Consider the following 21215-nt stretch of genomic DNA (forward strand, 5'->3'; position numbering starts at 1 on the left):
GGGAAGAGGGTAGTATAGCTGATTAAGGACTAATTTCCCAGCTGTAATTATTCCTTTGTGTAATCAAAATTTCTTCCAGTAGGAAGAGAACAGAAGTTTCTATTCCAAAATTCTGGTCCCTTGGGGCGGGTCAGAGGGATCATAGGACCAGAGAGTTAGAGCTCAGAAGAACTTTTGAGGCCACCAAGCCTAATTCCCTCATTTTACAAATGAAGAAACTGAGGTACAGAGCAGTCTTCTTAAAACAGATGTGGTCCCCTCTGTTCTACTATTTAGAATAGGCAGGTGCCTCCTTCTTTCCTCTTTAGCCCTTCATGTTCCAGCTGCATGCTGGAATAATTTAGACACCCTGGCCCAGAGACAAGTTTCCCTTCAGCATAGCCTCATGATCTGCCTCTGTGCCAGGGATACTCTTATTGGGTATCTCTCTCTTTTCATGTTCATATGATGAGTTGGGAGGGGAGGGGAACTCACGTGTATTCAGAAACGATACATGTAACCAGAAACCAACCCTCCAATGCCCCACACCCTTCTGGGAGAGCTTTCTGCTTTGAATAAGTTATCCTGACTTGCTAAGTAAGAAAAAAGAACTATGTAGTAATATCATTTGATCTTTAAACAGTTGTTTTGTAAAGCTGAGCCTTTCTATAACTATAGACTATGTCAATTCCTACTTTAAAAGGACTTATTTGACAGCTGTTTTACTTTTCATTGAGCTGTGGAAGTCAAGGGCACAGCATTTGCAAAGTGTTATGTGATATATGAAATAATATCACACCATGAGAACACTTATTGTTTAATGAAAATAATATATTAGGGTTAAGATCACACACACACACAATCCTAAACACTTTGCTTGCTCCAAAAAAGGCAATTTAGAGCTTATAAAAATAAATATGGATTTAACAATATATCTCTATCTATGTTAATGGGTGGTATGTAGTTTAGAGGCAGCCTAGCTTGGTGAAGAGAGCACTGGAATTGGCTGAAAAAGTTGCTTCAAGTTCTGTCTCAATATATTAGATTTGTGACCTTAGAAAGTTACTTAACCTTCATTTGCCTCAGGAAATTCCCTAGCATTTATTTATCAGTCATTCTTGGAGGAGAGATTTTCCTACACTGATGAATTCACAAGACTTTCTTTTGTCCCTCTATGTGTAATATACTTCATTCATATTTCATGATGGGTTATCTGAAAGGAAAGAACATGTTCTCCCAAAATTGTGCCTTGTCTGTTCCTTCATTCAGATATATGCACTGTGGATAAAATGGTGGCTCTGGAAAAAGTACAGCCTAAGTTCAAATCTACTCACAGACACTTACAAGCTCTATAATCCTGACAAAGTCATTTAATCTCTTTCTGCCTCAGTTTCTTCAAATGACAAATGGAGGTAATAATAGCAGTTGTTGTAAGAATAATAATAATGAAATGATATTTGTAAAATATTTGCCACAATGTCTGGCATACAGTGAGCATTAATAAATGCTTATGCCTTTCTTGCTTTTCTTTCCATCATTAACTAGAAATCAAAGGTGCTGGAGGAGGTAGTGATGTCAGAAACCACTCTGAATACATCAGCTAATTATAAGAGACAGTGATGTAAATACAGCACCAGGGTACATATGTGTAAAAGGTGGAGAAAGAAAAAGAAGCTAGGAGAGAGAGAGAGAGAGAGAGAGAGAGAGAGAGAGAGAGAGAGAGAGAGAGAGAGAGAGAGAAAGAAGAGATATCAGAGAATATTAGAAGGCTCTTCTTTACCTGTAATTTAATGTCACCATAAGCAGTTTATAAGATGTCATATGACAATGTGAAACCACAAATGGGAATCATAAGTGAAATATCCACTCTTTCCACCCTTTTCGGCAAGGAAGGAAATTCTAAAAACACCAGACAGATGATTCAAAGAACACTTTAAGTTCAGAGGACTTTAGTGGTCACTCATTTTAGAAGCAATATGGTCTAGTGGAGAAAGCACTGCACCTGGAGATTGAAGACCCAAATTCAAAAACAGAACCCTTCCTTCACAAGCTGTGTTAACCTTTTCCAGTGAAATATCAGCTCGACACCTCATTATCCAAATCTGAAAATGAAAGACTTGGATTATACATCTTTTTCTAGCTCTGACTTTATAATTTTAAAATTCCTCATTTTAAAGATAATGCATGTAGGCCAGTTTCATTAATCCAGTCAATAAAAGAAATAATGAAACATTTACTATGGTTCAAGTACTATGCTAGGCATTTGGAATACATAGGCAAAAAAAGAAAAAAAAAGGAATCCTAATAGAATTCTGGGGACATAGCCAAGGCAGAAGAGTAAAGAGAGCACTGGACTGAGTTCTGCAGACATTCTCCTCCAAACAACTTTAAAATAACACCTCAAATCAAAGTCTGAAATGGCAGAGCCATTAAAAGGTCAGAGTGAGACATTCTTCCAGCCCCAGACAACTTAGGAGGTCAGAGAGATCTGTGGCATAGGTCAGAGGCTCCGTGGAACCTATGTGGATGAAACCCTGATGGTGGGATGAGGTCAAAAGTAACATCTGCTTTGGGAGCTCTCAAGCCAGAGATAGTAAGGAGGCTTGACAACTGGTCAGAAAGAGATTTACAGGGGATCACTGGGCTACTACTGAAGGTAGGACCAGACACTGTTAGGAAAATCTATTCCCTATATCCACTTTGTCATCATAGTTCAATACCAGAGAGAAGCACGTTTATTCAAGAGGTAGTGGGAGACCTGAAGATCCCAAAGGATCAGGGATCATAAGAAATAGTATTACTTCCAGTCCCGAAGGACCAGGGGCCCTGAGGAGCAATATTGATTGCAAATCCAAGGGAGCTGAGTGCATACCAGAACAGTGACTATACCTTTCCCCAGATCACACTGCCTTGGAAACACTGAAAATTGCAAAGCCTCAGAACTAGCTCTGAAAACAGCAGTGGGAAAAAGCCTGAAACTTGAGACAAAGCCTCTACTCCCCATGCAAGAAAGAGCTCAACTTTAACAAAAAGTTCAAAATTAAAAGACAGGGTGGAAAACTGAGTAAACAACAGCAGAAACAAACATGACCATAAAAAGCTACTATGGTTACAGCAACAAACAAGACCCACACAACTCAGAAGACAACCAAATCAAAATAACTAAAAGCAAAGCTTCAAAGAAAAGTGAATGGACACAAAGCTGAGAAAATTCCTGGAAGAACTAAAAAAGCAATTTTCAAAATCAGATAACAATAATAAAGGAAAAATTGGGTAAAGAAAGGAGAGCAAATGAAACAAATTATGAAAAGAAAATTAACAGCTTAGTAAAAGAAGGCACAAAAAAAATACTAAAGAAAATAACACCTTAGAAAGCAGCATTGGTGAAATGGAAAAAGAAGTATAAAAATTTACTGGTTAAAATAACTCCTTAAAAAAAAAAAAGAATTGCCCAAATGGAAAACAAATCACTAAATGTCACTGAAGAAAATGATTCCTTAGAAAGTTAAATTAAATGAGTAAAAGCTATTGATTACATGAGACATCAAGATGTAATAAAACAGTCAAAAAATAGAAAAAATATGAAACATCTCATCAGAAAAAAAACTAGATCAAGAAGAGATAATTTGAAAATCTTCTGAAAGCCATGATTAAAAAAAGAGTCTATATGTTTCAAGAAATTAACAAGGAACACTATTCCAATATCATAGAACTAGAGGATAAAATAGAAATTGAAAGAATCCATCTATCATCACCTGAAAGAGAACCCTCAATGAAACCTCTCAGGAATATTATAGCATAATTCCAGAGGTCCCACGTCAAAGAAAACAAAAAATAGTTCAAGCAGCCTGAAGAAAAAAAAAAGCTTTCAAATAATGTGAAGCTACAGTCAGGATACACAAGCTTTAGCAGCTATCACTATAAAGGAATGGTGAACTTGTAACATGATATTCCAGTAGGCAAGAAAGCTGGGATTACAACCAAGAATAGCCTACCCAGAAAAACTGAATATAACCCTTCAGGGTAAAAATGAATATTTAATGAAATAGAGGGCTTTCAAGAATTCTTAATGGAAAGACCATAGCTGAATAAAAAAAATCTGACTTTTAAATGCAAAACTCAAGAGATGTACACAAAGATAAACATGAAAGAGAAATTAAAAAGAACTCAATAAAGTTAAACTTTTTAAATTTCTATATGAGAAAATGATACATTTAACTGATAAGAATTTTATCACCATCAGGGCAGTTAGAAGGATTTTTCATAGCAAGAATGATGAAAGAAAGGATGATGTAAAAAATGGATAGGTGAGATAGAGGGATGCTCTGGGAAAGGGGGCAAGGGTTACTGAATCTGAGATTAAGGTGGATATAGACATAGAAAAAGCATGTGATTTAATTTTGAACTTTGGTTATAATTAAACATGGCATTCAGACCAAACTTTTTTTTTAAAAGTTTGCTGCTAAAAACAAAACCAAAAACATACAATCTGTGTGTTTGCAATTCTTTGTTACTGCTTTCTTTCTTTTTAGAAAATGTTAAATTTTAAAATGTTGAACGACTGGAATTCTTGTACCATTTGCGAAAGTTTTAAAGATGCTGCCATTGTCCATATTGTCTGCACTTTGTCTACAACCTATCGTTATATAAACAATAAAATTTATTGTATCTCTGCTTCAAAAAAAGGAGGGAGAGGAAGAATGGGGGAAATTATCTTTCATAAAAGAGGTGCAAAAGGAAGAGCTCTTCCAGTGGAGGGAATATATATATCTACATATAAGTACACACATATACATATATAATATACATATACATACATAAACATACATACATCCAAACACACACACGCGCGCAACCTTGCACATACTCTATTGGTAATAGATAACTCTCTTACCCAACAGGGAAGTAGAAGGGAAAATGGATCAGGTGTGAGGAAACTCACATATAGATACATTTAAATACACATACACACACATACACACACATATGTAGATATATAATCCCTCTTTGAATCAATTTAGGTACGAGTGTGGTTTAAGTCTTGCTTACTTTCCTGTCTTTTCCCCCTCCACTGTAAGTGCTCTTCCTTGTGCATCTTTTTTATGAGAGATAATTTTCCCCATTCTTCCACTCCCTGCATTTTATGAAGCAGTGAAAAGAAATGAGGTGGTAACAAAGAAATGCAAATACACAAATTGTGCATTTTTGTGTTTTTTTTCAGCCCAGTGCAATCCACTTTTTAAAGAAAAGTTTGGTTTGAATGCTATGTTTAATTATGATTGATGTTCAAAAAACCCCTGGATAAGAGAAAGGCAGAAGTTGATAAAAGGCAGGAGAGATCAAAGAAAAAGAGAGGGGTCAGAAGCAAAAGAGAGATTTAAAGAGGGGCAAGATAGAGGGAGAGAAGGATAAATAGAAGAAAATAGGGTGAAGGGAAAGGGAAAACTAGTAGTCATAAATGTGAATGGGAATAGGATGGACTCGCCCGTAAAACATAATGGGATAGTAGAATGCATTAGAAATCAAAATTCAACAATATCTTGCTTACAAAAAATACACTTGAAGCAGAAAGGTACAGACACAGAATTAAAATAAGGGGTTATAGCAGAATCTATTTTGCTTTAGCTAAAGTAAAGAAAATGTAGGGATAGCAATCATGTTCTTAAACAAAGCAAAAGCAAAAAAATGGACCTACTTAAAAGAGATGAGCAGGGAAATGGCATCTTACTACAAAGCACCATAAACAATGAAGTAATGTTGACATTAAACATATATGCACCAAATGGTATGCCATCCAAATTCTTAAAGGAAAAGTTACATGAATTACAGGAGGAAATAGTGAGTAAAACTACACTAATGGGAGTCCTTAAATTTCTCCTTTTGAAGCTAGATAAATTGAAATATCAAAAAAAGAAAGAAGTAAAGGAGATGAACAGAATCTTGAAAAAGCTAATTATGATAGACTTCTGGAGAAAGTTCAATGGGAATAGAAAGGACTATCGCTTTTCTCAGCTACACACAACACATTTATAAAAACTGACCATGTGTTAGAGCATAAAAATCTCACAGTCAAATGCAAAAAAGAAGACATTATTAAACGTATCCTTTTTAGACCATCGTACAATAAAAACACATTTAATAAAAGACCATGGAAGCATAGATTTAAATTATTTCGAAATTAAATGATCTAATCCTAAAGAAAGAGTGAGCGAAGAAGAGATCATAGAAATAATCAAGATTCACTAAAGAGACTGACAACAATGAGACTACATTCCAAAAAATTTGTGGGATATGATGAAAATGTATATTTAAGAAAAATGTATATCTAAATACATATAACAACAAAAAAGAGAAGAAACAGATTAATGAGTTAGGTATACAACTTAAAAAAAATTGGAAAAAAATACTAAAAATTCCCAATTAAACACCAAAATGAAAATTCTGAAAATCAAAGGAGAGATTAATAAAATTTAAAGTTAAAAAATTAACTAATAGTAAATCTAAGAGCTAATTTTATGAGAAAAAAGCAGTAAAATAGATAAACCATTGAATGATTTGATTTAAAAAAGAAACAAAATTAGTGGTATCAAAAGTGAAAGGGATGAATATAACCTGACTAGATTAACAGAGAAGAAAATAGAGTAAGTATATAACCCTATCTCAGAAAAAGAATTTGAACAAGTCATCAATGAACTACTTAGGAATAATCCCTAAAACCAGATGGATTTACAAGTGAACTGTACCAAACTTTTAGGGAACAATTAACCCCAATACTATTTAAAATATTTGAAAAAATATGATGATAAGGAGTTCTATCAAATTAATTTTATGATAAAAATATGATTTTGGCACCTAAACCAAGGAATAGATTAGCTACACAATACTCAGTAGTAAATAATCATAGTCCTCTAGATGTAACATCTAAAAAATTAAAGAAACATAATTTCTGGGTAATCATTTTACTAATAATGCCAGGATTTTTATTAATAAAAGAATGGGCATCTGGCTGTCTCAGTCTTAGACAAAAGATAGTCGCAGCTGCAGGCTCACAGTTTATATGTCATTGGAAAATGGGTATTCCTGAGGTAGAAATCAAGCCTGATTACTTAATGATTGATGAGGGAATGAGTATTACAGTGAGGTTGGGCTATCTTAGAATAAGGGTCTTGGAGTGACATCATATCAACGAACTATCTCTGTACCCTGACCATCCCCTAGCCTTAAGCAATCTTTCAAGGAATTAATCCCTATCCAAACTTGAGTAGAGCACAAAGGCTTGTGGGGTCCAAACAAGATTGTTAAAAAAAAGTGAATACAATTTCATTATCAGTAATGTCCTTCAAGAGACTGAACTTTTGAAATCAAAACTTTTGAAAAAGGAGGGAACTCAGGTTCTCCTCATATTATTGGTTATTCATAACCACTTCTCTCACAGTATTTAATAAATGCAAAGATCCAAGCTTTTGGAGTAAAAACTCACCATGTAACAAAAGTTGCTGGGAAAACTGCAAAGAAATTTGGCAGAAACTTGGCATAGCCCAACATTTCACACCTTTTACCAAGATAAGGTCAAAACAGACAAATGACTTAGACATAAAGGGTGATATCATAAGTAAATTAGGGGAACATGTAAAATGTACATATTAGCTATATGGATAAGGAAAGCATTTATGACCCAACGAGATATAGAGATCACGATAAATAAAATGGATAATTTTGATTACATGAAATTTAAAAGCTTTTGCACAAAGCAAAACTAGTACAGCAATATTTAGAAGGAAAACAGGAAACTGGGGAGGGGGATTTACAAGAGGTTTCTCTAATAAAGACCTCATTTCTCAAATCTATAGGAAACTGAGTCAAATTTATAAAAGTAAGAGCCATTCTCTGGTTGATAAATGGTTAAAAGACATGAACAGGCTATTTTCAGAAGGAGAAATCAGAACTGTTAATAGTCACACAAAAATGCTCCAAATCACCAGTTTAGAGAAATAAAAATAAAAACATCTTTGGATAGCACCCGACCCCTATCAGAATGGTTAACATGATAGAAAGAGAAAATGACAAATGCTGGAGGGGCTGTGGGAAAACAGGGACAGTTGCAAACTAGTCCAACCCCTCTGGACAGCAATATAGAACTACACCCAAAGAAATATAAAATTGTGCAATGCCCTTTGTCCTAGAAATACCACTACTAGATATGTATTGCAAACAGAACAAAGAAAAGGGGAAAAGACCTATTTGTACAAATATCTTTGTGTGTGTGTGTGTGTGTGTGTGTGTGTGTGTGTGTGTGTGTGTAGCAGCTCTTTTTGGAGTGGCAAAAAATTATAAATCAATGGGGTGCTCATCAATAAGAAATGGCTGAAAGAAAGAGAAGAAACTCCTTCAGCATGAGAACAGCATGTTCAGACAAAATTACTTTGGCAACTTTGTGGAACATGGGTTGGGAGAAAGGTGGAGGGGAGAAAGTTGAGGCAGCGATACCTTTAGGAGTCCAGACAGGAGGTGATGAGGGCTTTAAATAAGGTGGTTACTCTGGTGAGTGGGAAGAAAAAGATGGTTGGTAATGATGTGAAGATAAAATTGACAAGACGTGGCAATCAATTGGATATGAAAGAGAATAAGGAAGAAAGAATGACACCAAAGTTGTAAACCTGGCTTCCTTAAGGGATGATGACACACTCAATCTCAATAGGGAGACTTGGAAGAGGATTGGGTTTGGGGGGTAAAATAAGGAGGTCTGTTCCAGAAATTTTGAGTTTAAGATACCTACAGGATATCACACTGGAAATATCCAATACTAAGTTTTGTGATGCCAACTGGAGCTCAAGAGAAAAAAATGCTCACTTTCCAATACCACTTGCTGATACAATCCCATGAATTCCCTCACGACTAAAACTAAAAATATCAATCTGTCATTCATTTGCAAATAACAGGATTGTTATCTTTAGACCTGGAAGAGACCTTAAATTTTATCTTGCCCTACACCCATATTTTACTCATGGAAAAGTGGAAGAGTAGAAGCTTAAAAATGACTTGGCCAAAGCCATGGAGTCAGTCAGCTTTCAGGTTGTGGGGCTGTCCCCTAGTTCACCCTGTCTGTACCTATTCATAATGACTGCATAAACATATACCCAGGGCATTCCTATTTAATCCTAAGATTTCAAAGTTGGAAGGAATTTCAGCCCATCTGACTTATACCTGAAGAAGTATTGCCAATATATTCCCTACCCAGAAAATTAGTTGGACGACTGCCAGAAAGGGGAGTCTTCTACCTTCTCAGGCATTCCTGTACACTTGAGGATAATTCTTGTTCTAAAGGGGAGTTGATTTTTTTGTTTGTTTGATTTTTTATTTCTTTTTCCATCTTTGAAACTTCTGGCCCTCTGCGGTGAAACAAAATAAGTCCAATATCTCTTCCACGTGATAGAACATATACTGACAGAGGGCTTTCTGGCTCTCCCATCTTTTTTTCAAGCTATATATTGTCAGCTCTTTTAACATATTTAATCCAACTCAGTTCACATGTATTTATTAAGGCCTACCTACCATGGACCAGCATTGCGCTAAGTACTGGGGATTCAGATACAAAGATAAGACAACCTCCTTCCTCCTTGGTGATTAAGTATATATTAAGTGCTTCTTCTGTTTGGGAACCAGGAAAATTCTTCTCCATGAGTTCAAATCCAGCTTCACATACTTACTAGCTGTGTGACCCTGAATAAGTCACTTAACCCTGTTTACCTCAGTTTCCTTATCTGTAAAATGAGCTGGAGAAGGAAATGTAAACCACTCTAGTATCTTTGCCAAGAAAACCCCAAATGGGTTCACAGTGAGTCAGACACGACTCAATAATAACATATCTCCCATCTACTCTGCCAAGCAGTGGGAATACAAAGAAAGATAAAATTTTGGTCTTAAAGAGGTTACGGTGTAATGGTGGAGACAGCATTGGAAACAGGCAGATCTGGAACTTGAATCCAGGTGAACTGATGCCCAATTCAATACATTTTCCACCAAATTAAAATATCAAGGTTAATTCCTAGCCTTCTTTAGGAAATATCATGTTCTAGAATATTTTTAATTTAAAAACTATCGAATTCCCATAGTGTGTCTAGTAGTTAGGACAGAAATCTTCTCCATAACTTTTACGTAGCCATACTAATTCCATTTCATTTAACAAATATTAATGGACTATATGTTTCACTAGCCTGGGTTCTCTGAACCTCCATTTCCTTATCTATAAATTGGAAAAATTTGCTACATAGAATTAGCTTTCTGGCAGGACTTTCTTTAATTATAAATTAATGTTTTCTAAGCATCTGTAAGATTCTGGGAAGAAAACTGTGTTATAAACATGCAATTTTATTCTCAGAAGAGTAATTGTACTTTTTCTAAATTTTCAGTGAATATGGTAGGAAAAAAACACGTTGACAATGGACTGAATAAAGAAAATATGACATATTTCTCTTCTAAATCCTAAAAATAAATTTTAAAGATGCTTTAATTTCCAGATAATTTCATAAATAATCAGATGGATCTGATACCTCCAAATTTCAACAAAGAGAGATGACAGGAAAACACTGAAAAACTGACTGATGAGATATTCTATTCTCAGTAAAGTGATGCCTGAACTCCTCTAATAAATATGTGCTCATTCATTGTTTTTGGACTGCCAACTGTTGTTGCATGATTGACCATACTGAGTTTCTGATTCAGAGCTATCTAGATAAATGACTGCAACATTTTCCTCTTTTGTAAGCACTGTATTCTTTCAAATATAGGGATGGCTTTAAAAAAAAGCCCAGAAACAAACAAAAAAAAACAACAAAAGCTCCTATTTTTGTTTTCCAATTTTTGTCCCTACCTAATGAATAATTTTGTTTCTTATGTAATGAGGGTTGTATGTCATCAAATTATTATAAAGTTCCCCTAACAATTTCTGGGAGACATGAGGCTCAACCCCAGAAGATTGGTGTTTAGAGATGAAGGAATAATTTCCTTATTAGCTGCTAAGTATGAAGGACTATGGACTTAGTTGACCTTAAAAAGGAATTGATGTTTTGTTCTTTCTATTATTTTCCTCTCTGCAACCCAAAGATTCAGAAAACTTTAAGCCTCTCCCTGGAGAAGTATAGGGGAAGACTGGAGCTTTTCTCATGCCCCAGCCCAGCAGCATAGCAACAGAGAAGAAATGGCAGTAAGGCAAATGTTCTCCCCAGGCAAGTCAGAGATTGAGTTTGGGACATACCTCTTCTGTTTTATTACTTTCCTGAGTATAGCTGATGAAGTAGCAATCTGGAGAGGGAAGTTTCTAACCTTGCAGGAAACATTAGGTGTGTAAGAAATTCAAAGATCCAGGGTCGCCAGCCATTGCTGACTCCACTTCAGAAACCACAACAAAACTTCTCCCCCACTTCCTAGAGAAAATGAGCATGAGCAGGAGACTGAGCCCAACCCCTTACAAGGCTGTCCAGAATTTATGGATTTCACTTACAGGAAATTGCTTGGACAATGCAGAACTGAGGGAAAATGTGAATTGCCTATTCAACCACCTTAAATCTTCATGTACTGATGATTAGACCTCCTAAGGGAGTGTAATAGCTTTTGTTCCTACTATTCAAAATGCCACTGGTAAGAGAGTATTGTTACTGACCAGATAATCAGAATTTTCTCAATTTCAAGAAAAGAAGGTACACTTTTAAAGAGATTTGGGAGGAAAGGGATATCTATTAGCAAATCATGAGTTGACAAATTGAGGTTTAGACAATATACTCTAGATAAAAATGGGCCAACACTATTTCATTGTTCAGTGACTATAGAGGGGAATATGAGGGTTTTCTTGACAGATGTAAGCTCCCTTTTTTTAAACCAAGCAACACTAATTACAGTTAACTACTTCAGCTGTCATTTGTCTGTCAAAACTCTTCAGTCTTGGAGGACAGCTCTGGGACTAAGAAAGGAAAATGATTTCAAAAAAGTATTTGAAAAAAGAAGACATGACAGCTATCTCTCTGACAGTATATATATATATATAAATCCTACCTTATTCTCTAGAGAAAGAAAATGAGTAAAAAGCTAGGATTGAAGACATTTCATATGTCCTCAGGCACCTTTAGGGATATATATGTATATGTGTATAACTGTGTGTGTGTAATACATGCACGTATGTATATATGCATGTCTATACATACAGTTTAAAAGACATGTCACATATGAAGGATACATATGATCACACATAAATATTTTATATAAGGGATATATAACTACATGAAAGACAGAAAGAGACATAGTGTGATACACAGATACGTGTGTATATATGGAAGGAGACAGATGTAGATTAAGGACAGACTAATAAGGAGTGGGAAGAAGAAAGGAAATCCATGGGGTTAAACTGAGGATCAAATGAATACATGTAAGGAATACAAAAAAATGACATGGACAGCTTCATAAAATAAAGATGACTAAAAAAAGCATAACTTTTGACTTTGAAGAATTATGTATTCTCATTTCCATTATGTGAGGAAAACCAGAGACAGATGATAAATAGGTAATAGATAGATCCTATCACTTTCTTCATAAAATAGCATTTTATGTACCAAACACTGTGCTAAGCATAGGAAAATACAAATACAAGCAGAAACAAACAATAAATAAATAGAGTCCCTATCCTCAGGTAATGGTAGGTTATAATGGAGATAATAACACATAAAAAGACTCTAGAAGGGGGGTAGGATCAAGAAGGCATGGAATGCCTGAGTACCTCATGAAATGGTGATCCAAGACAGGAAGACATATGAAAATGGCATTTCCAAGGTGAAAAAGCTGCTGACAAGGAGGTGAGAGACTCAGGAGTGGAGGACATAAAAATTACAGACAAAGAAGGCTGATGGGGACTTAGTGTGAGTGACTGGAGAAGTGCCATGAGACTTTGTATGTGGTTAGTCAGTCAACAAGTACCTGATACGTTACATGTGCTGGGTTAAGTGTTGGGAATACAAAAAAAAGAAAAGAAAATGAGCAGTTCCTAATTTTAAGGAGTTCATAATCTAATGGGGAATAACAGGACTTGACAACTAATTGCATAGGGGGGAGGTGAGAGGGAGTGGGGAGTCAAGGATGACACCTTAGTCATAAACCCAAACAACTGGGAGGATGGTGGTACAGTCCCCAGTAAGAGGGAAGTTAGGGAAAAGGAAGGATTTGGAGGGTGGGAAGATAGTGAGTTTAGTTTTATAGATGTTGAGTTTTAAGTGTTTGTAAGATACATATTTTGAAAAGTTCAATAAGCAGTTGGAGAGATGAGGCTTCAAAAGTGAGGGTAGGGCTAGAGTCAGAGGAGGGGAACCTACAACCTTGAGGGTCCCTATGACTCTCTACATCCTTAAGTGCAGCCCTTTGAAAGAATGTTTCACAACATTCTATGAAGTCTGGATTCAGACAAAGAGCTGTACTTGAGGACCTACAGGGCCATGGCATGTCTAGAGGCTGCAGGTTCCTCACCTCTGGAGACAAATAAGCATGAGCATCATCTACACAGAGACGATATTTTAACCCCTGTTTCCAGATGAGATCAATAACCGAAACAGTAAAGAGAATGAAAAGACGGGACAAAGCTTTGGGGCTCATTCATGGTTAACTAACATGGCATGCTCTTGGATGAAGATTCAACAACTGATACTATGTCAGGATACCGGCCACACAGTTATGAGAAGAAGCAAAAGAAACAGAGAAGAGGGTAGAGAGGATGATGGACAGTGTCAAAGGCTGCAAAAATGTCAAGAATTAGGAGGGTTGAGAAAAGGACATTATATTTGACATTTAAGAGATCCTGGATAACTTTGGAGAAAGTAGTTTTAGCTGAATAATGAGGAAGGAGTTAGATTAGAGAGACTTGAGATGAAAATAAGAAAGGAAATGTGTAGCTTCCATTGAGAGAGAGACAGAGAGACAGAGAGAGAGAGACAGAGAGAGATATTTAGGATAAAAGCTCTCATGGAAGAATGAATCAAGTTAGAGATTTTTGAGGATGAGAGGGAGAAATGAACCTATTGGTAGGCAACAGGGAAGCAGCCAATAGACAGGAAGAAAATACATTTAAGTGAGAGAGAAGGAATGATATCTATTGGATAACATGTTTTGGAATGAAATCACTAGTACATATTAAAGACGTTTCCTTTGACAAGGAAAAGGGGCATCTCTTCAAGTGAGACAGGGGCCATGAAGGAGAAAGTGGAAGGAGGCACATGAATTACACGAGATGACAATGAAAGAAGAAATAGCTATTGGCAAATGGCCTAAATTTTTTTCAGTGATATTTGAGGTAAAATTTTCATTTGAGAGTGTGGGTGGCAGGGGAGCCATGGGAGATTTGAGGAGGTTTGAAAGCCTGGAAAAGATGCAGTAGTGAGTGGGATAATGAATAAATCAGGGAGATGAAAAAGAATTGCCTTACTGCAGTGAGTGGCCAGTTGAGATTAAGTCACATAAATTTGTAGTAGATGCAGTCAGCACAGTTTCATGATTTCCTCAATCATGATTCAGTAGCAGATGAGTAGGGATAAAGAACAAGCATTTATTAAGCACCTAACGTGTGTCAGACACTGTGCTAACCACATTACAAATATTATCTCTTCTGATCCACACAACAACCATGGAAGGCAGGTGCTATTATTATCCCCACTTTACTGCTGAGGAAAGTTAAGGCAGAGAAGTTAAGTGATTTGTCAGGATCGTACAGGTAGTAAGAATCTGTGCTTGGATTTGAACACAGGTCTTCCTGGTTCTAAGTCTAGCACTCTAAGAATCCTGCCACCTAGGTACCTTTGCCATATTATCCCATTCTACAGGTCTACTGTTTCTGGTCTGATATATTTCTTCTTCATACAGATTACACATAAATTAAAAGAAACTGAAGGAACACCAAGAGAATGAAAAGAAAGGCAAGCATAGCCAAACTCATTAATTCATATCACTATAAAATAAATGATTTTAACCATTTTTTTTGAAACTCTCCTTTTCTTCTAGACATTGGAGCATCTGCAAATAATTGGCCCAGTTCCAGATTTTAAACTTAGACCAGTGGAGATATCTTCAAAGAAGCTACAAGAAAGAAGGTCAATATAGTGACCTTCCCACATCAGGTCGATATGTTGCCGTAGGGACATTTTAAGAATCAAGAGGAACCCAGATGAATGGGGAATTTGTTGTTTCTTCCCATACAAAATAACTGATTCAAAATGCATGGTACATGGAAGAGTCAAGTTATTTACAAATATTATCTTCATGTCTAAAGAAATATTAAAAATAATGTTTAAAAAGTTTGCCAACACTAACAACTAAAAAAGAAACTGTTACACTCTTAAAATGCTTTGGACATTTCAAAAGTCAGTCAAACCCATTAAAAATCAGCTTCCCTTCACGTTACATCTTTTTCTCTTATCATTATTTCCTTTCTGAACTCAAACAGCCACAACTTCAAACATTTTGGACGTTCAAAGCTAAAAACTCCTTTTAACTCTCCCCCCTCTCCCTCCACACACATGTTCAGTTGAAGACAAATTCAGCAGTTTTCCTCCTTTTATATTCAATGGATCTGTGACTTCATTGATGTGAGAATTCCCTTCAGTAATGTAGATTACAACCCCCATGACCCCTTAACCTGTGGGACTCTTGTTCAAGTGAAAATGCATTTCACTTTTAGTAAACTAAATTAAAAGAATAATAATAAAAAAAAACCCTAATCAATACCCAACACATGGGAGCCCTTCTTCCAGTCCTCTTAACATTTCATGATAACAATGGAGCATATGGGCTGCCCGTCAATTATCCTTTGAAACGATTGACTCACTTTTCTGTTCATACATCTCTCTCAAGACATCCTTTTCGAAAGGGATCCCCACTTCCCCTACCCTTCCCAAGAGCCCTGGGCTTGGGGGAAAGAGTGGGGCCAGGGAGGGAAGGTGGTCTTTGGCAGACATGTGCACTTTCTGGGAGAGCATAAAGTGGGACCCCTCAGCTTGGGCAGGCTGACTGGAAATGACCAAGTTGGGGGTAGTCGGGGCCTCTGAGTCTAAGTAGTTCATGTGCTTCAGGTCCCAAGCTGGGGGATGGAGACTAAGGGCAGGACAAGGAGCTGAGCTGGGGGCCACCCCCATTCCTTTTGCCCCCTCCCTCTCCAGAGTGAATCACTAGAAGCAGGGTTTCCTAGATTTCTTTGGTGATAGGAACGACAATAAGCAATTTGAGTGTTATAGGGTATTCCCAGTATCATGGCTGGAGGTTATAGAGTGATGGCAGATGATGGCTCTATTGGTCACACTGTTCATGAAGCCTGGCATGAGATTACCAACATGTACCTAATAATGATTCTTGTTAGCATCGGCCTTTTCCAGTATGCCAGAAGGAATTAAAGGAAAATCAGGAGAATATTCAGTTTGCTTTCTATGTCAGAAGCTTTGAATGAGTTCAACTTCTATGACAAGATGAGCAAAATCCTTTTAAAGGGATAGCTTGAAATGTGTTCTATTTCAAGGAAATATGACACAAAACCAGATTAACAATGTCCAACTCTCCCTGAAATGAATGAATGATACTTAGCACACTGAGTGCACAGGTTATATTTTGCTGACAGTTTGGAAGCAAAGTCAGTTCAGAATTCTCTTTTTTTGAAAGCTGAAGAGTATATTTCTTTGAATTGGTGTGTAAAAGTATGTCACTTTTTAGTTATTTTTGTCTACATATATTATTTCATTATTGAGTAAACGGAAATGGCATAGCAACTTTGAGTACAGGGCAGGATGGCATGAGGAATACTTCTGAGTAGATACAATCTTTGTTAAATAACGAGAGTTGCAGCATGTAATTTATTTTGCAGTCTCAGGGAAGAACTGGTCGGTCAAGAGTGAAAATGTGTCTTCAGATTCCCGGCAGTTAACCACAACAAATGTGAAAGAGACCCTATATGTAGAAAGAGAGCTGGATTTGGAAGTAACCGACCTAAGACAGCACCTCACTTCTGCTTAATTGCCTGTATATCCATGTGTAAGTGACTTACCCTCTCTGGACCTCTGTTTTCTAAAATATAAATGAGAGGATTGGATCAGGTGAATCCCAGGGGACTTTCCAAGTCTAAATGGCATGATGTCAATCTCATTTCAGACTTTTTTTAGCTTAAAACATGGAGGAGAGTTGCTGGAAAAACTTCTTGGATTCTACATACATCATATAATTAGTTGAGCATTCTGCACCCTCATTTCTAGGATTTCTTTGTTAGTTTGACCCGTCAGCCTCTGCAAATGACTATCTTTTTTATTTCATGATTTTACCTCTTCCTAATTTTAAAGGTCTTTTTGTGGTTGTTTTTTCCCTTGATTGTATTGCTGTGGTTTATCCTTTCCTCCATTTTTTTTTATTCCAGCCCTCTAGTTGAGAGGGAAATGGGACATGCAGAGGAAGAGTGAGTGGGTATCCTGATGAGTCACTGTGGTGAGCCTCTGTGTTTGGGTGCTGGCCCCATTACAACCACTGTTTATTGTTTATGATTTTCAGCTATCAGTTTCTTGGAAAAATCTTGTATATGCTTCACTGCATCCTAATGTACAGAAGAGTATTTATGGAATATGCATAGTTTCATGTTTTATTAATATCAGCGCAATTATTTAAATAAAGTATGGTTCATTATAAAACAATAAAACTATAGAGGTTTGATTGTCCATTTATTTAGTCAAGATTCAATATGTGAATCATAGCTATTCTTAATTTTCAAAGACAAAGCAACACCTCTACAAGTATTAGAACTGAAGGTTAAAAACAGATAAAAATTTTAAAAAGACATCCTTTTCACCAAGTATCTCATACAATTCTTGGTTGGTAGAATGCAATATACCTCATGTTCACCACCGTCGCTCCAATGCCCATTGAGTGTTATTCCATTTCAATTCTTCAGAGACTAAAATATTCAAGTTTCCAAGGAAGAAGCTCTGAAATCATTTCTACATCTGAGAAAATCTAATGGAATTTTCTTGAATTTTTATTCCTAGAGGTTCCTCTACAAAGGATTAGGCTATACACAGGGAGCAGGGGGACATGAGTTGGACAAAAATAAGTGAAAGGAAAGGAAGTCCACTAAAGTAAATTAAGAATAGTGCTGTCAAGTATGGGGAAAACAAAGCAAATCAGAGAGTTTTATGAAATAGTATACACCAGAAAAAGCAGAGCAGAAGAAGAAAATAAAAGGAGTATATAGTACACTGTGATTAGTCTGAGGAAAACCAAATGAGAAAGAAAAAAAGAGTCCTGATGGGGATTTGCTGTAATTGACATCACAAGTATTTTGAGTTCATTTAAAAATATACTTGTTCTGCCCCACATGGTAAAGGATGAGGATGCTTAAGGGTTGGACATAATCCTGGGGCTGTTTTTTTAAGAGAATAGTTATTTTCATCCAATTAGGAGATTTAATCTGATAAATATGTCTTATGGCATATTTTAACAATAAAAAACATTTATTCAGCATTTTATTTTTTTGCAAAGCATTTAATATAAATTGCTTAATTATCTTATTCACAACCAACCTATGACATTGGTACCACAGGATTATTGGTTGAAGGGACTCAGGATAATTAGTCTAGAGAAGAAAAGAGGTATGATAGTTGTTTTCAACTATGAAAAGATTGCATGTGAAAGAAAGATTAGACTTTACAGAATCATAGACTTGGAGTTGGAAATCCTTAGAGGCCATCCATTCATGTCCCTTCATTTTACAGACAGAAAACTGAGAGAGAGAGAAAGAGAGAGAGAGAGAGAGACAGAGACAGAGACAGAGAGAGAGAGAGAGAGAGATTAAGTGACTTCCCCAGGGTCATATATCAAGTAAGTATCAGAGTTGGGATTTGAACCCAAAGACTCCTGACTTGAAATCTAGTACGCTATCCATTACAACATTAATGTCAAACTTAAACGGAAAGGACCACACACACATACTCACGCACACACATCAACATTATCTATGTGGTATTTTATTTTTATTTTTGTTATTGTATTTTCATTATTGTATTTTATATACTTTGTCAAATATTTCCCAAGTGAATTTTACTGTGGTTCAGATCAAACTAGGGAGTTTTGCAAGGGGGAGAGAATTTAACACTTGTCTACTACATCATGCTACCAGGGTGAATGGATAGAAGTCATAAAGAGGAGAATTTAGGTTTGATATAAGGAAATAACTTCCTTTCAATGAGAACTTATGGAATTGGCTAGCTTTGGGAGTTCATATGCTACCCTTTTTGCTAGGGGTCTTCAAGCAAAGGCTAGATGGTTGACCACTCATTGAATAATATAATAGATACTCTTCCTGGGTTATAGATTGAGCTAAAAGGCTACAGAAAGTCCTTCCATCTCTGTAATTCTATGATTCTTTCTATGTCACTAAACGATTTGCCTGAGTCATGAAGTTAGGAAGTGTCAGAAGCAAGATTTGAAGCCAGTTTTTCCTATCCCATACCCAACATTCTAGCTACCTTACAATACTTCCTATCCGGACCCATGCTCCAGAGGGCAGCTCAACATAATATCAACTGTGGATCTAGACCTCTTGAGATAGTGCCACATTAGATTAGATATCTCTAGATTCATCTGGAATGAGTCATCCAAAGGGTTAATACTGACTTTGGTCTAAAAAGTCTTTCCCTAAATCTTTCTAGAGTCATCCAAAGGGAGTGGCCCCGTCTCAGTTAGTAGTTATACACAAAGGCAGAGGTAGCTGGTGCCAAGAGAGTGGATGAGGTCACTTTCACTTCATATCTAGGCTTTTGGATCAGTTCACTCTGTCCCTTTAAAAGACAGTGGGATAAGGGACCCGAGCATCCTAGAAAACACTTTATGTTTTATGGTCATTTGCCCCTGCATTAGTTATTAAGCATGAGGTCAGAAAGCCATATGGGATGGATTGGGGTGATTTTAAAGGGTTATTAAAATGATTCACAATGAGGGTGAGGGATAAACATGGAGAAATGAAACTGAGACCCTCTATAAACTGATTATGTTTGGAACAAAGCTACAGAAACACCATGCACCCAGGCAAATAACGAGTGTTTAAAAAAATCACCGACATCCCAGCTACGAGGAAAACCCAGACTTTGGCAGATGCCCTAGAAACCAAGGTGCCCTAAATCCAACACCTATAAAACGGCACAAATATGTCCAACCCTAGCCAATGTGATACACTTAAATTAATGCTTCTTCCTTACAATACTAACACATCGTTATCTCTTGGTATAAATATACAGTCCCCTCCAGCTGCAGGAATCAGTTATATTCTCCCACTCTTGAGAAAAGTTTAGTCCCTTTTCTCACACCCAAATAGATGAATTTTCCCAGCATCCACCACTAGCCCAGAAACAAATAGCTAAAAGAGCAAACATTCTGCTTCTTTCAAAGATACTTTCCCAAGTGCCTTATCTCTAAGTTGCCCACTGACCAGCCCTCTGCTAAAACCTTTCCTATCTCTGATGGTAAATGCTCCTCCTAACCTAAACAACAAAACATTCTCCTAGATGCCTAATAGGCTATTTCATCCTATCCTACATGTGCTGAAATTCTCTAGAAGGTATGTTTTGCTACTGATTTCTTTGTGGTGAAATGTCTTTCATTTCTTTCATATTTCCCCATAAGGCATGATAACCTACTATTATGGTTTCTATCCCAATACATCTACACACACGCCAGACCCATAGGATCATAGTATAATCAGTTCTGTTGTAAAATGTTTTGAAAACGCAAATTGTTCCATTGTGGTTGTTAAGAACATTGTGAGCATAAAGTTGATTTCTTTTTTTTTTAATTTATGGAATAAAATGAACATTTCCATAACATAAAAAGATGACTGCACATGAAATTGCAAATTTACTATGTATAACTTCCTATTTCCTTTAAATATACAGCAAAGTTGTCATGTAAATATTTTTCTTCCCTCTCTCTGCCCTGGAGATGAGCGTCATTATACACACATATGTGTGTGTGCATGTGTGCATACATGTATACATGCTAAGCATTCAGATGAAAATGATTCAATTACTTGGATATGCACACACACATACATACACATAAAATTATTCTATATGTATTTCTATTTATCAGTTCTTTCTCTGAATGAAGATAGTCTCTTCTTTCATAGATATTTTGTAGTTATTTGGGTATTTATAATAGTCAAAATAACTTATTCACTCAAAGCC

The 21215-nt window shown here is 36.4% G+C and overlaps 1 pseudogene; it reads left to right on the forward strand.

Moving 5' to 3' along the window:
- The first annotated feature begins 15013 nt into the window (after positions 1 to 15013).
- LOC140500555 (small integral membrane protein 19 pseudogene) lies at positions 15014 to 17626 on the forward strand (annotated as a pseudogene).
- The last annotated feature ends 3589 nt before the right edge of the window (positions 17627 to 21215 follow it).

Source organism: Notamacropus eugenii, chromosome 4 (genome assembly GCF_028372415.1).
Source record: "Notamacropus eugenii isolate mMacEug1 chromosome 4, mMacEug1.pri_v2, whole genome shotgun sequence".
In the NCBI taxonomy this organism is placed as follows: Eukaryota; Metazoa; Chordata; class Mammalia; order Diprotodontia; family Macropodidae; genus Notamacropus; species Notamacropus eugenii.